General features: G+C 48.6%; 1 protein-coding gene across 7 annotated transcripts in view; it reads right to left on the bottom strand.

Moving 5' to 3' along the window:
- The window catches only part of TPST1 (tyrosylprotein sulfotransferase 1), a 33,851-nt gene extending 17,678 nt beyond the window's left edge, over positions 1 to 16,173 (bottom strand). For 2 of the 7 annotated variants that reach the window (XR_005603415.1, XR_005603419.1), the window contains exon 1: positions 4,715 to 4,914. The gene's annotated coding sequence lies outside the window, so the exon portion shown is untranslated. Of the gene's footprint in view, positions 1 to 3,101; positions 3,122 to 4,714; positions 4,915 to 13,248 lie in introns of those variants that run through there. The other 5 variants (XM_039563049.1, XM_039563050.1, XR_005603416.1 and 2 more) reach the window with 4 other exon arrangements.
- Positions 16,174 to 16,385: the final 212 nt, after the last annotated feature.

Genomic DNA, 16,385 nt, shown 5'->3' with positions numbered 1-16,385 from the left:
AAAGTCAAAGTTTCCCTTCTGAAAGATTCAGCATGCAGACCTAACTTGAAATTAGGGAAATTGTTCTGCTTAAAACTAACAAATAGCACAGAATCTTTTAAAAATTCTTTACATAGAGTAAAGATTTTGTTCTCAGTATGCAAAGAGTTAACACAAGTGAAACAGCATTTTAGCACAGAGCACACAAGCCCTACAAATATTTACACTTCCTACAATCCCTACCATTACTCAGTTTGAGTAAATTCCACAAAACTAATTTCCTCAGGAAGAAAAAAAAAAAATCCTCCCCAAAAACCTTCATCTTCCAAACTAAAACCTACTCCTTGAAGACACCAACGTTCCCCAAATGCAAAGGCAAAGGTTAGGTAACTGATCACTAGAGAAAAGCATATCAAGATCAAATTTAAGCTGTTTAACTCCAGCAGAGATTTATATTAGAATATTACTTAAACCAAAATAAAATAAACCCAGCTTGAACAACAAAGCTGAAGGACTCTCAGTATTGGGGGAAAGCTGACTGAAGGCTGAAATCCTCAATTCACAGGCTGGGTAAAGCAAGTGATGACTGGGCACAATTCCAGGTGTGAATCCAATAAATACTGCAGTCTGTGAGGAGGTTTCCTAAATTTCTGTGAGTATTGACTGACCTACACCACCAAAAACCCACCCATGTGACAAAAAACCTTGCCTAAATCACCCGCAAATACTTTCATTTGATGCAGTAACTTGTTTTGGAAAGTTCAAAGCTGCCAAAGGCTGCAAGACCATAAAGAACCAGGATTAAACTCTCCTACAACCTTCTGTCCTGGCTTTTTACCTGGAACATGCACTGCCATAAACTGTGGCAAGACCAAGGCTTTGAATGTCAGGAAAGCAAGAGAGGAGTAGCCACAAACAGCTCCTCTCACAAAATTAATTTATTCTCCAAGGCAGCAAACTCCCTTCTGCGCCTGAAGTTACAAGGAAAGATCTTTGGGATAAGGATGACATATGGAAATTGCTGCCCTTCTGCAAACAAACCCCACCTTCCCCTCCTCCCCATGAGTAAGTGCTCTGGAGCACATCTGTCAGCCTGAAGGATTATAAAAGTTATTATTGCTCTGCTGTTAACAGGAATTAAACTGACAGCGGTTCAAAATCACAACACGGCAATCAGCAATCCCTTGGCAGCTTTTAAGGTGAGCTTTGAAATGTTGTGGGGTTTTTCTACCTGAGAAGAGCCAAGTGCCACTCACCTCACAAGCACAGTCAACTTTTACTAAAAATATCCCAGAACAAACCCCACAGTCACCCAAACAAACACAACCCACTCACACAAAACGAGCTGAGGAAGTTGTAGAAGACTGCAATGGTAGAGAGGCCTTTGGCAGCAAGTTTCAAGTGTCAGAATAAAAAGAATTCCCAGAAAAATGTATGTGGAACTCAAAAAAAAAAAAAAAAGGATCTACAAGTTTCATCACAAGACAGTGCAGCCAAGCAGAATTGTTTGTAAGTGAATTTTCTGCCCAGAAAAGTCAGGCCTATGAGTCAGCCCTGAGATGATGTTAGCACAGCAAAACTGAGTGCTTTGCTTTGTTTCCTTCTCCTGCACATACTTAATTCTCCTGCCCTCTGCCTCCACGCAGCAAGTCAAGACCTTTTTCCTCAAGTTCATCCAAAAAATGTTGAAAATTTTTAGCTTAGTCAAGAGGCAAGTCATTCATTTGTATTTTATGCTAGAACAGTATGGGGGCTGTTGGTGTTTAAAACATTCCCTGCCAGAGGCAAAAAAAAAAGATGCTCCATCACCAGGCAGTAACAATGAATCCTCTGGAGCTCCAGGGCTCAGCCTTCCACTTGGGAGGCTGGAAAGGGAGCACCTCCCTTCTGTTCAACCAGAGCTTTTCCAGGGCTAAGCTGAGAGGGCAGTGACAGTGGCATCACCCATCTCAAGATAAACCCTAACCCCCCCCCCACACATATAAAGCATTTCTCAGTGATTAGCTTGTCCTCTGCTTCCATGGCTTGAACTCCTGGCTCAGATTCTGGCCATGAGATCTCCTTCTGGGAAGAGCACAACTTAGATTTTATGGGATATGTTTTGTTCCTGATCCACCCAAGTGCAGTGAACAACTTCCCCTTGTAGTTCCCGCTGTAGGAACTACAGAAATGTTTTCACACATTTGCATTCCCTTGAACTTAGGCTTTTCTGATGGGTTGGTTTAAATGTAAAGCTCTGAAAAATGTAAGAGGACAGAGTTTGAGCTCTACTCTTCTGGAGAACTTTGCTGGGAGGAAAGATCACACTCAGCTCTGTGTCAACAAGCCACGAGGCTCCACAGGCATCCTCAAACCCATTGCCACTCTCTTGGAGAAGGAGAAATGAAAATGTTGTTAGGACTTTAAAAAGTAAATGTCAACTCTATCAGTTTCTTCCCTGCCTTTTCCTCCACCTTTCGCTTTTTCTCTCTTAAAAGAAATACTGGAAAGGCAGCAGATACTGGGAATTCTCAAGAATCATCCTCAAAACAAGATACATTTAGAAACTGAAGAGATATTTCTTAGAGGAACTTCTATACTAAGCTCTTTCAGCATCCCTAAAGGAAAGTTTAAGGAAGGAATCCCATGAAAGCTTCCCTTCAATGAGCTGCTTTGATTGTGGTTGTCTGTGTGTGTTCACCACAGAAGACTGCAAAGGAAAGCCAGCAGCACATGATAATGGTAGAGCACAACACCAGGGAACAGCACTGAAATAGCCACACAACACCACTTCCAGAGCCATCCAAACCATCACAGCCTCATTTAGCAGACAGTTCCCAAAATAACTGGAGTATTCAGGAAGCAGTTTTATCCCTCTGCACAATCACCTTAATGATTCCCCCAAAACTGGATCTGTTACCACCAGTCACAGATCAGAATCTGCACAAGGAAGCAAATCCCAAGCAAAAAACTCAAAGCTAAAAATAAAAATCAAGAAGCCTTGAGTTGCAAGTCCATCTTTAGCTATTTAAGCCCTCATGGCCTTCAAGCCCTGCAGCTGTTTGCCCCAGATTTCTCCTCCCATTAATCCTAGAGTAAAAAAAAAAAAGGATGATAAAATAGAAGGAATAATTTTTATTCACCTCCACAAAGAAACAGACTCCACAAATAAATAAGGAGTAAATCACCTGGCATGAAAACATCTGGAATGAAAGACAGCCAACTCCTAGAATGATAGAACAAAGTTGGACAAGATTAATATCAGGGAATGCAGATGTGAGAACAACTCTCCCTTATAGCTCACACTGCAGGAACTGTAGAAATGTTGGTCACACATTTGCATTCCTTGAACCTACTTTTTTTGGCTGTTTTTTTTTTTTTTAATCTGAAGCCCTGAAAAATTTAAAACACCAAATTAACCTTCATGACTGCTGAATCTGGAGTTTCCATATCAGGGAATACAACATACAACTATGTAATAATTTCATGATTCCTATTACAACCGCATTATAAAGAGTATAAAAAGATGTGCTCATACATATTCATTTCCATTTTGTCATCAAAGCACTCAAAATTCAACACTTTTAGGTTTTTCAACATTTAAGGCCTCTAAAGTGACTTTAAAACCCCAGATAATTAAAAAGCTCTGCTTCAAATTAAAGGAAATATCTTTATCCAATCTACTCTACTTACATCTATAATATATACAGCAAATTATCTGGATTTGCATAGAGAATGGTCAAAAAAGAGTTACCAACGTGCTCCTGGTTATGCAAGAATACACAGTATTTGTGAAGTTCTACAGTTCCTGCTAGAGAACAATTCAACAAAAGGAATTTTACTGGCGACACACAGAGGCTTCGAGCTCTCTAAAGTTATGCTTAAGAGAAGAAAAAAGGGAAAAAGAGGAAAAATGTCACACTGAGAGCAGATGAGCTCCTGTTCTGTGCCTTTCTCTGTGTGCTCCTCAGAGGGATTTCAGCACTCCGTTATACACCGAGGTACTGCGGAGAATCGAACTACTTAATAACAGTAAAAACATCCAGATCTACAAAAATTCGCACGGCACATTCACAATAACAATCGCAAATGGCAACGGCGGCAGCAAACCCACTTCCAGCTAAGGGACAGATTAAATCTACTGCTATAAAACTATAAAACTGTAAGGCTGTAAAACTATAAAGCTGATGGGGCTTGGAGCACCCTGGTCTAGGGAGGGTGTCCCTGCCCGTGGAAGGAGATGATTTTTAGGGTCGCTGCCCAGCCAAGCCATTCCCCGCCTCTGTGGCTGTGCCACGCTGTGTTCGCAGGTACAAACCCAGCGCTCCAGCACCATCTCCGGGGCCCGCCTGCCCTCCCCGACACCGAACAAAGGCACCCGGAGCGCCGGGAGCCCCTGCCGCGACTTCTCCCGCCCGCAGGGAAACTTTGGGAATTACCCGGCCGGGATCGGCCGCGGGGAGCAGCGCGCCCGCCCCTCCGCGCATCCCCGGCTGCACTGCGGGACTGCCCTGCCCGGCCCGGCCCGGATCCCCCGCGGGCAGCGGGGCCGGCACCGCGGGGACCGACCCGCTCCTGCCGCCGCCTCAGGCCGCGGCCCCCCCAACCTGACCACGGCGGCGGCCCCGGGCGGGGCAGGGCGGAGCGCGGCGGGCACGGAGAGCGGCGGGCACGGAGAGCGGCGGGCACGGAGAGCGGCGGCCGCCGGAGCCCGCCCCGGGCCCGCCTCAGGTGCGCGGCGGGCGCGGCCCCTCACCTGCGCTGCTGTTGCTGCTGCCGCCGCGCCGGGCTGGAGCCGCGCAGCAGCGGCACCGCCGCCCCTCCGCCGCCGCGGCTCCGCTCGGGCACCATCGCAGTGGATAGGGAGCGGGATAAGGAACGGGAATGGGAACGGCACCGGGAGCGGCCGCGCCGCTGCCGCCACCTCCCCTCAGCCGCGCGGCTGCGGCTGCCATGGAAATCACAACCACGCCCTGATTGGTTGCGGGCCTCGATGTGTCGCGGGCCGCGGTTGGGCCGCCGCCGATGATTGACAGCCGGAGGGGGCGCGGCCGGGGCCGTGGCCCCGCCCCGCCCCGCACATCTGGCGCGCACAGCTGGCGGCGGGCGGGGCGCGCGCGCGCGCACATCTGGGCGGCGGCGCCGCGCGAGCGTCTGGAGGGGGGACCCCACGTGCGCCAGCGTCTGGCCAGATGTGCCAGGCAGATGGTGGCGGCCGGGAGCTCACGCCGCGATATCGCCCGCTTTGTTAACCGAAAATTATTCTTATTCTTGAATATTTTACAGAGAAAGCTCTGTCCCGAATTCTGCCCCCCAGCTCGGCTTTCGGAGGTGAAACCACCCAAAACGCACAGCCCCGCTGAACTGGGCGAGCAGCTGAAGTGCAGCGCTCCAGCTGCCCCATAAATTGAGAGAAACTCGGAATACTTTCAGAGGCACGAGGTGCTGACAGCCTGGCTCAGGGCTCAGGTGTCCCCTGGGGTCACACACCTGTTCTGCAGCAGACGGGAAGCGCCAGCCATGTGCCCACCACGTGTGCAACTGGGAAAACATCTGGAGCAGCGTCAGGCTGGAGCACGAGCCGGAGCCTGCGCCAGCTGCTGGCACAAATCCCAACTCTCTGACCCACAGCTGGGTGGAGCAGCCAGGAAAGGAGTGAGGGTGACTTGCATCAGCTCTGTGCCCCTGGAGGTGCAGCTTTATAAGGAAATCCACATCTTTAGATGAACTCACCTCTTAAAAAGCGTGGCCTAAGGCCATCCTGACCCCTTCATTCCCAGTGCTCTTGTGGAAAGCCAGGTTTAGTTCCTCAAGAGCAGGAAAACAGGTGGAGTTGGACTTGGTAACGTTAACAGAGTGACAGGCTGGGCTAAAGCTAAATCCAACTGAAAACACATTTCTTCTTCACAAACAGAAGCCCAGATGCAGATGAACAGCCTGCAGAAATGTCAGTGCTGCTGCAGGGTCATATCAAAGGGAACAATCCCGTGGGACATTCCCTCGATTTGTGTTGCCTGCCAAATGGGGGGGGGGGGGGGGGGCGGGAGGGCAGGAATCAGCCAAAGGGATTTAACACCCCAAAATTCCATCTGGGAAAAGCCACAGTGAGAGTGGAGAAGCATCTCTGTCCAGAGGTGAATGCGGCTAAGAAAATCAATATTTGCCATGCAAGCAGATACCTGTCTTGATGACAGGGATAATTATTTTCATTCTCTGAAAACCTCTGCCCTGGAAGGACTGAATTTCCAGAGTACCCAACACCTGTAACGCCTTTAGATGTGCTCAGAGAACTGCTGGGAGCACAGAGAAACCCACAACTCCTTTCAAAGGTGGCAAAATCCCTTTCAAATTCCTTTTCCCTGACAGCTATTGATGAGGAATAAACGTCCTTTGCTCCCAAATGCAGACGGATTTGAAGCAACGATTTCAAGATGAAACAATCCCTCTCCTGTTTCCAGTAAGTTTGCCTCAATCCATTAAGCAGCACTTTTCAGATGGCTTTATTGGTTTTTCTTTTATGGCTTTCACTGTGACTCACACAGATTGCCCCTTTTAAAGCCTTCCAATCAAACAGTGCCTCCGGGAGGGGGAAATGCTTGTTCTCCAAGGGAAAAGGGGGAAACCAGCGCTGCTGGATGGAGCAGATGGAAATGCTGGATGCAGAGGGTGCCCCACGCTGAGCTCTGCTTTAATCAATGCTCACCCGGCAGCCACAGATCAAATAACCCAGCAAATATTGCACAAATATTGCACCAAGGGATGGCTGGGTGCAGACAGAGCTCGGCTGGAGGATAAACACCCCGAGAAGGGGCAGCATGAACGGCTCAGCTGTGACATTTGCATTGGCCTGTCCCTGTTTTGTTCCAGGAAGTTGGGAATGATTCCCCCTCGAAGCACGGGATGAAGGATGAGCCCGGGAGCAAAGGTGCAGCTCAGGGGGAGCGGGACAGTGCTGCAGGGTCACAATCTGGGGTTTGCTGAGCTCTAAGAGGAGCAGGAGTAGTTGCTGGTGGCTGTTTTTCCCTGTTTTTCCCTGATCACTGTCATGGCTTATGGTTGTTCCCATGCTCTCAGTTCCAGCTGTGTCAGCCACAACATCACCCAGACTTTTCCTCCACATGGCAGAGAGCAGCTGGCCGTCACTGCCTGGTGCAGGGCAGTGCAGGAGCCAGGCACACCCTGCACAGCCTCGGGCAGCTCAGACTGTCCCAGCTCCAGCAGCACGGACAGATTTTGCTGCCTGGCACCCACCCAGGGCCCTCCCGGGGAGCAGCATCTCTGCTGCCACATCCCACGAGCTGCTGAGCCAGCGTGGGAGCCAGCAAAGGCCCCAGCACTGCTGCCCTGACCTCTGCTAGCTGGACTCTGGCACATTCACAGGCCAAAAGGAGGCTTTTTTTCCTTCCCTGGACTTCCCAATCCAACGCTTTTCCTGCCACCAGCTCCACTCCAAGAGTATTCTTGAATTCAAGTCCGGTGTGATATTGAAAAGCTTGCTGCTCCAGATAGCCTGGCCCTTATCCAGGAGCGATTTACCTTCATTCCACCTCCCAATCCTAAGAATGCAAAGAATTTCCCCCTGGCTCTGTCCAGCTCGTTCCAGCAGCCCGGAGCAGGGGGAGCTGCGCTTGCCGGCTGAGGCAAGTTCTTGCCAGAACTGTTAAATACGATTCTTTTTCCTCGAATGCCTCAGCAGCAATTGCACAACTCCATTTTCTGTCTCACACGGGAAGGATCTCATCTCTCCCTCATGGAGAAGCAGCTGGAGGAGGTTTGGTGCTTGTGGTTTTCACACCTAAAGTCACTAAAGGGAGTTTGGAAAGGCAGGGAAGGGTGGGGGGCTCAAAAAATTTCCCTGTTACCTCGGTTGTAGAAGTCTGGAGCTTTCACAGAAGGAATTGAAGGGATGAAGGGATTTGGAGGATGCTGATATGATAAAGCACACCCAAAGCAGCACGGTAGGATTTCAGCTCATCCTGTGGAAATTCATTTGGCCTTTGGGTAGAATTCCAAAATCCCAAGCCCCGTGTGCCCTGTGCTGGGCATCCTTCCCTCTCCCTGCAGCCCTAAGAGCTTCCCTGGCTCTGTGTCAGGGATGTGTGAGTCAATCCTGTTATCTGGGCATTTATGGATGGGAACAAAACCTCGGGAAGAAGGATGAGCTTGGCACCTTCCTGCCAAAGGAAACTGCCAATTATTCCATCAGCACAGCCTTCAAGCCCTCAGTGGTGCCTTGGAGGATCCCAGGGCAGCATCCCTTTCCACATCCCAGCATCTTGAGATGCCCTTGGGCTGAGGGTGATCCCAGACCCCCAAAGCAGGGACAGGGAATGGGAATAACCCACTCCTGGCTGCAGGATGGGGAACGACAGGGCAGCCAGCACCCAGCAGCACAGATGGATCCTAGCAGTGCCTGCAAGGGCAGGCTGAGCCAAAAAAACCCAGCCTGGACATTCAGGGAAGATTTAACAATTCCCAGAGGAGGAGAAAATACAAGGACTGTGTCCACAAGCTTTAGGGTTTAGGGAAAACAACCCCACAAGACGTTCAGCTGATGATATTTTGCTGCATCCCCTCGCAGCAGGAGAATCAGATGTTCCTGCACCCACATCACGCCCTGAGCCTCACCCAGATGATTTTAGGAGCAGAGCAAACCTGTCAGCCACAAACCCAGCCAGGACATTAGCTAACTTGGAAGGACGTTCACGTCTGGCTCAGCTTTTCCCAGAGGAACACTCATTTTTATTGCTTTTCCCTGCTACTGATATTTTTCTGGCCCTTGTGCACTGATGGCAGTGCCCGTGCAGAGCCTGCCCTTGGCAGGGCAAGGTTTGTTCAAAGCCACCCAAAGCGAGCCATGGGAATCCCTGTGGGAGCAGAACTGCCATTCCCAGAGTTTTCCTGCAAAATCCCTCAGCTGCCAGCACAGAGATCCCCCAGAACTGCAGGCACAGCATCACCCTCGTGCAAACCTGACAGCATCTCCACCTCCAGCTTTTCCCTGGATTTCCTGGCAGGGATCCCTGGCTCCTGCAGGGTTTGGACTCATCCTGCTCCATATCACCAAGCAGGGTTTTCCTGCTGCAAGCACCATTTCAGGAGGATTTCAACTGAGGTTATCCAAGTCAGGAGAACATGGACTTTATTTTTACAACCTGACCTTTGCCTGCTTGCGGCTCAGAGAGGATCAAGGTGATTTTTACTCCGACCCCAAAAAGCACCATTTTCTGATAAACAGCTCCATATTCCCCACCTCTGCCTGATCCCTGCTGGTTTTGTAGATGGAACAGCTGAGAATTGACCTTGCCACGTGTCTGGAGAAATAATTATGGGAATAGGAACATCTCCACGCAGTCCTGCTCTTGCAGGCGAGGTGTTTTAGGCATCACACGGATTTATTTCACAGGAGGACTTTTCCCCCCAGCTGCAGGAGCCCCTGGAGGTGCAGATCGCTGGGTTTTTCCAGCTGGTTGGCAGTCCAAAAAACACAGAAGGAGCTGTTTTTCCAGCCATAGGCATCTCCCCATGTCCTTGGCTTGCAGACAGCTGCTGATGTGGCACGAGGACGTGTGCAGGAGCGGAGCTCATCTCCGGCACGGGGACATCCCAGAACAGCCCATTGCCTAATTCCTTCCCCTTCTTTACGTTTTCCTGAAAAAAAAACCAACCTAAAAAAGCCCCAAATCAGTATCAGAGAGACTGGCTAAGCTGGAGTTTTTATGAAGTCTCCTGCTGAAGGCTTTGAGTGGTGAGCGATGCTCTCGGCTGACCTTTAAGAGAAGAGGGATAAGATACTTCTTATTTCTTGTCTTATTTCTTATTTCTTGAGGTTAAAATGACTGAAAATTCCCAGTGATTGGCAGGATCAAGGCCTGAGTTTGTAAAGCTTTAGCACATTGGCCTCTTAATGAGGTAAATATCCATGAGCTCGTTTATAAAGAGATCACCAAGGAATGATCTCGCCTGTGCCTGGAAAATGGCACAAGGAAGTGACAGCACCTCACAACTCCCAGCATCTAAAAAATAAAATAAAAAACCCCCACTGCCAAAGACACAGGATCAAAGCTCTGAAGGGAGACCATCAATGCTGCTGATGGGGTGGTGCAGCCCTTTTCTGTGAGGTTCTTCTGAGGGGAGTTAAAATTCGCACAATTAAAGATGAGACAAGGCAGAATTTCAATCCTATCCCCACTGTGGTTCCTTGTTCCAGATGGATTTTCATCAATCCGTGCCTCCTGCAGGGCTGAGCTCGATTTGCCAGCTACAAGGAACTGAATTAAACTCAAATTCTCCCTCCACAGGGGCTGCCAGGGACCTGTCACAAAGCCTCAGTTCAGGCACTGGAGTTTGGGGGCAGATGAGGAGGGTGCTGTGATTCCCTAAAAAAATAACAAAATCCCACAGCTTTTGGGGACAGGCTCATTTGGTGGATCCAAGACCCCACCCTGGCAGGGTTTTCCCAGTTTGCAGTGGATGAACAGCTCAGCCCAGGATGCTGCTTGGAAAACTCTGGTTTGGATGCATTTTTGTAATTCCCAAGTTGGTACCTTCAGGTTTCGAGTGAAAGGGGTGAAGCCCCCAGGCCAAAATCTGGGAGAAGCTGGAGAGTGGTGCCTTTTCCAGAGCTCTTGTTTGGATTCCACTGATCATTTATTTTCCCTTTTGGGGGAAAATTTGGGGGAAAATTCCCTTTGTGGCCTTTTGGAACATGACCCGAGCATTTAATGCTTCCCCTGAGCTGCTGCTGGGTTTGCTCCAGGGAGGGACAGCCCTCACCCTCACTGAAACCTCAGGAAGCACCTCAGTTTGGGAATGGTGAGATCCAAGGGGAGAAACCTTCACTCTCAAAAAAAAAAAAAAAACAAACAAACAACCAAAAAACCAACAAAAACCTCTTAAGTAATTCGTATTAATTCATTGAAGATAAAATACAAATCCAGACCTCTTTCCTCCCCGTCCCCAACCACTGGATAACGTCTCCCTCAACCAAAAAACAGATGTCAAATTAAAAAAGTACCACAGAGAAGGATAAAATGCACCAAAGAAATACTCTGTTGAAGCTCTGCCCCTTTATGCAAAGAAAGAAATCCCTTTTTTTCCTTAAGAAACCCAAAATTGCCCCAGCAGAGGTAAATAATGAATTTACCCTCCTGGAAGAGCACTTTTAAATCAAAACATGAGAGCAGCAATTCTCCAGAGGAGGGAAAAAGCACAGAAATGGCAAAATCAGGAATTGCTCAGCCCATCCCGGTTCTAACACCTTCTCCAGCATTTCCAAATATCCCCACACAAGCAGATATTTACAGTTCATTCCCTTTGACCTATTCCCATGGGAACCTGCTGGATTTGGTTGCTGAATCCCCTGTTATTAAATTCTGCCCATTCCCTTGCATTCAGTCTTTACAGGAATATTCAATTTCTTGTTTTCCTAAGGAAGAAAATCAGACTTTCCCTGCCAGAATTGGCCCAGAAAGGGCAGAACTCCCCAGCCAACAACTGCTGATGCTCATAAAGGCACATAAAAACCTTTCTGCACTCCTGTAGCCAGCAAGGAGCTTTTGCCCTTAGATCAGAGCTTTGGATTCCAACTAGTTTTGGTTCCTTTGGGCACAAATCCCTGCCTTGCCCTTCAGGCTGCCTCTGGCTAACCTGGGATGGATGGAAATCAGTTGGATTTAGTGTTTTGGGGTTTTTTTTTGTGGATGCATCCAGCAAGGACAACACCACCAAACCACGGGGGATCTGGGCGTGCCACCCCAAATCAGCCCTGTCCTCTTTATCTGTGCAAGGACGTGAGAGACTCATCCTGCTTTGCCTAAAATACATTTTCATATCCATAATATCCAGATAAAACGCTCTGGAAGAGGCTCCCCGGGGAAGGGAGCTCCTCAGAGTTCAAGGAGCATCTGGCTGATGCTCTTAGTGACGTGGTTTAGCTTTAGGTGGGGGTGAGGAGCAGGGAATAGGACTTGGTGATCCTTAGGGACCCCTTTAAACTTGATCTATTCCATGATTCTATATCCTATTCTATAAGCACTCACACACATAAAAATAGATACAGATATAAAAATAAAAATAGAAATAGAAATTTCTGCCCCAGCCTGTGGTTGGGGCCCACTCAGCCTCCCTCACTCCCTTCCTCAACAGGACATGAAAGAAGAAAAACTGAAAACAAAGCTCAGGGGTCAAGAGAAAAACTCAGGAGCCACCAAACTGTGGCTGGAGGAGGAGCAGGCACAGCCCCTCCACCCCCTGCCCTGCAATTAAAACTCCCAAATTGTCCCAAAAGCACCTTTTGGAGCCTCGGCCAGGACCCTCCTGCAGTGAGTAAGGAAATGTGAGTGTGGGATCAACCCTCACGAATGCATTTGGGGAACCCTGCCAGTGCCTGCATCTGATTTCTTGCCTCAACTCCAGCCAGCTTTAATGCAACATCAGCCTGGAAGCTGTAAAACACGAGACAAACAATGTAAACCAATGCAACCAGCAGGACTTAACAGGAAACAGGCTGTGCTCGTCGTTTTGTGGATGGGAGAGCAGCTGGCCGAGGCAGGGATGATCCCATCCAAAACTCCTCACACCCATCTGCTGATATGCAAGGAGGAAAAAAAAGGGGGCTGAAGGCTGATTTCATGAGGGAGTTGGTGCAAATCATCTGTTTGTGGCTTCAAATGGGACAAAAGGCAGAAAAGTCACAAAAAGAGACAGAGAAAATATTATTAAACTAAAAGCCTGGTGAAAAAAGAGTAGCAGGGGGAATGTGATGCCAGGAGATGTTGGGATTTCCTGCTTTTCTAAGGATTGGCAGTGGCATCAGGGCAGGAATAAATGTCTGTGCTCTGGAGCTGGAAATAGCTGCACTTAACACCTCTTTGGGGGATTTGAAGGCTGGCAGAAAGCTCCTGGAGGAATTTTCTCCTCCCAACCATGGCCAGTGCTGAGCACCCGGAACATGGATCCTGTGATGCTCCAAACATCAGGGATAAAGCCAAAACCTGCTGGGGAGAAGGCTGGGAGCCAAGGACAGGACCTGAGATAGTCATTGGGGTCAGCTCAGCTGATATAATCCCTAAATCCACTAAAATCCATCGCCATCCCTTTCCCCACCTCTCTACTCCCACTGCAAGGCCCCAGCAGCAGCGCCTGCTCCATGGAAACCCCACGGGATAACGTTGCTGAACACCCTCACAGCTTCCCAAAATGCAGCCCCACGTGGGCTTCCACTTCCATGAATCCCACCCAGCTCCTGGAAGAGCACCCCAGTCCCCCCAAAATCCGACCCCAACTCACAGCTCTGCTGGATTTCATCGTTTTAGGCTCCACCAGGCAATTCCGGGCAGATGCCGCCCTTGCCACGGCATGCACTGACCCCACAGGGATCAGCAGTGCTTGGAGAAGGGCTCAGCCTGATTTCCAGCAGCTCAGGAGGATCTCTGCCCAAGCAGAGGCAGCTCAGGACACGCATGGGGACTTTGGTGATCTCTTCCCACCAGCTGCTTTTTCTTCCCCACCCGCTTTTATAGGATCCTGCTGGCTCCCATTGGCTCGGGACACCCTTTTTATAGCAACCACTCTGCTCCATTTCAATTGCATTAAATAATTCCTCAGCTCATTGTCCTGCAGAGATTAGTTACACATAAGCATATTTGAATGATTAACTCCTGGGCTCTGCTGAGGCCCTGGCAAAAAAAAAAAACCTTCGAATTTTTTTCAAAAGGCTCCTTCCGACTCTCCCTGCCTCACCACTGCTCCCAAAATATTATGGTTTTCCTTGGAGCCTCTGCTCCTGGCCTGCTCCAACCAGCTCAGCTGGCACTGGAGGGAAGATTTCAGCTCCAGAGCAGTGGAAAAGGCTGGGAAAAGCTCAAAACCCAAAGAGGAAGAAGCAGCCTTTGGAGGTTGAATGCTGAAGAAGCAGCATTTGGAGAGTCAGTCAGGTTTTGGGGTGAAAACCTGCACATTCCATCTCATCCCACCAAACCTGGTGGTTTCCAAGGGTGACAATCCCAGCAAACAGGGATGGGTTACACATGGACACCCTTCAGCAGCTTTTGGGAGCATGAGGAGGATTTGGGGCCATTTCCAGTGGCTTAAGCCACCTTCCCCCGTGGCTTCAGCTGCTGGGGTCTCACCTGAGGTGGTGACACAGGCCAAGGGGTCCTGTCCCACTTGGAGCAGCCCACGGGGATGGGAAAGAGGCAAATTCCTGCTGAGGCCACGCCTGGGGCCAGGATGCTGCAGAGGAAAAGGGACAATGTTTAAATTGGCCTGGATTAGCCCATTTCCATCCCCAGCGTGGGCAGTGGGAAGCAGCAGCTTTTGGGGAGGTTTCTGGGTGATGAAGGAGCAAACCTGCTGGGAGGAAGAGCTGGATCCCATCAGGTTTTGTGTGGGTGTTTCCAGTCCTTCCTTTTCCCTCCCTCCCAGCTGCTGCACCCCCGAGCCAGGGCTTTGTGTAAGGAAATCCAGAACAGCACAAAAGGGAAAATGCAGATGGGTTTGAAGAGTATTAAAAAACCAGCAAATCATAGAGGGGATGGAAATTTAACACTGCAGCTGGTGAGGCTGGTGTGGAGCTGCCTGGGATGGGGAATAAACCCCAGGAAGGTGAGTGCTATCCCACTTTTCCCATGGGATAAGGGATACCAGGTGCCCAGTGAATGGTGTGAGCGATTTCCACGTCTAACTTCGGTGCTGTTTGAAGACAATCTGCTTCTAAAAAGACCCCAAAGCTCTAAATTCTGTGGGTTTGCTTTTCCTCCCTCAGCCTGCTCACCTTTAGCTAAGGAACACCCACACAAACACAAACCTCATTAATTTTGCTCCCTGCTCATCCCATTCTGCACTCAGTGGTGGGCACAGGCTCACACACAGCCCTGAGCTCCACCAAAGCTGCTCCTGGATCTTCCCCAAAATTCCCTGTGTTATCTGGTTCCATGCCCCTTGCCCAGCACCAGAGCACAGCCAGGTAGGAGCAGCAGCTCCTTCTCCTCCCATAAAACAAAGCTTCTTCTAATAAAACTTCCCCAGCAGGGTCTGCTAAACTCAAGAAATTTGGATTTATGGGAAGAGAAAGTCCAGGTGTTTTGAAGCATCAGATCAGGAATTCTGGCAGCTCCTTCCCCTTTCTCAGCACAAAAGCAGAGCCAAACACAGACAACAGAGAAAAAAAATGAGGGAGAGATAAGGAATGAGAAAATTAAAAGTAATATCCACTTCTTAAATATTCAGTTTCTTCTCAGAGCACACATTTACCTTTCTTGCACCCAAAGAGCCACTCGGTGCCATCTTCTCTGTTCCACAAGAATAATTAGGAGGGTCCATCTTCTGTTAATCTCCTGTTAATTGTTAATTAAGGATACAAAAAGCAGCCCTGGGAGACTGGCAGATCATCGGTGTGATACTCAGGACCCTGGGAAATGGTGCCACATCAGCAAGGCAATATTTGCACTCCATAAATCATTTCTGATCTGGGGGTTCTGACATAGAAAAGATCAAACAACACAACTCAAACCTGTCCTCAGAGCAAATCCTCACCTGAATTTACAGGCAGCAGGTTTACAATTCATTTCTTGATGTGGTGCACATGCCACAAGCCCAGAGCCTTTCAAATTGTTGTCAAAATGTTGTTCAGCATTGGATTTTTAGGGGAATTATTGTTTACAAGCCATCCATGCCGTTGCACAGGGCTAACAGCTGTTAACATCTGGAACTGATACTGATAAAAAGGTTCAATCCAGCAAGTGAGGGAGTTCTTGCATCCACAATACCCCCACAACAACAGAGATGCTGGCAAAAATCCATCCCAGCAACAAACCAATTCCCAAGATGGAACATGCAACTTCAGGGCTCTGTTGAGTTGTTCTTGTTGGCTACAGATATTTACAGTCTGGTTCCATCTGCTTTTTATATGCTCAGAACAAATTTCAATAACTTCATTTCAGGAAAGGGCAGATCAAAATGGAAACACTTGCAGCCCAAGGCTGCAGCCTGGCAAACAACATCAGTGGCTGCTGTGAATAAAAATGCTAATTTTCAAATTAATTGCATGTCTTTCCATGCTATGATCCACTGATCTCTCTTGTTTCCTTTCCCATTCACAGAGAAAAATATATATATTGATGTATCACAAAACCATCAAGGACTTCCCTCTCCAACACTAAACAAACCCAGTCTAAATGTACTTTTAGTCTCCAGCCTTGGAAGGCATTTAATGTAAGATAAATGATCTTTAAATATATTTTTCCAATAGTTTTCTTTCCTCTCCACGCATCAAAGAAGCTTAAACACCATGAAAATGAGTGTGACAAATTCCCCAGACACTGGAATTTATCAGTCCCTTTCATACACCACACAACTAAAGCTCAGAAAGCATAAACTCTTTGCATAAAAACATAAAATAAACCCATGACAGAGCTGAGGAGGGA

The sequence above is a fragment of the Corvus cornix genome, chromosome 19 (genome assembly GCF_000738735.6).
Source record: "Corvus cornix cornix isolate S_Up_H32 chromosome 19, ASM73873v5, whole genome shotgun sequence".
Taxonomy (NCBI): Eukaryota; Metazoa; Chordata; class Aves; order Passeriformes; family Corvidae; genus Corvus; species Corvus cornix.
Note: the sequence above shows the minus strand (reverse complement) of the source record. Positions and strands in the feature narration are given on the sequence as shown.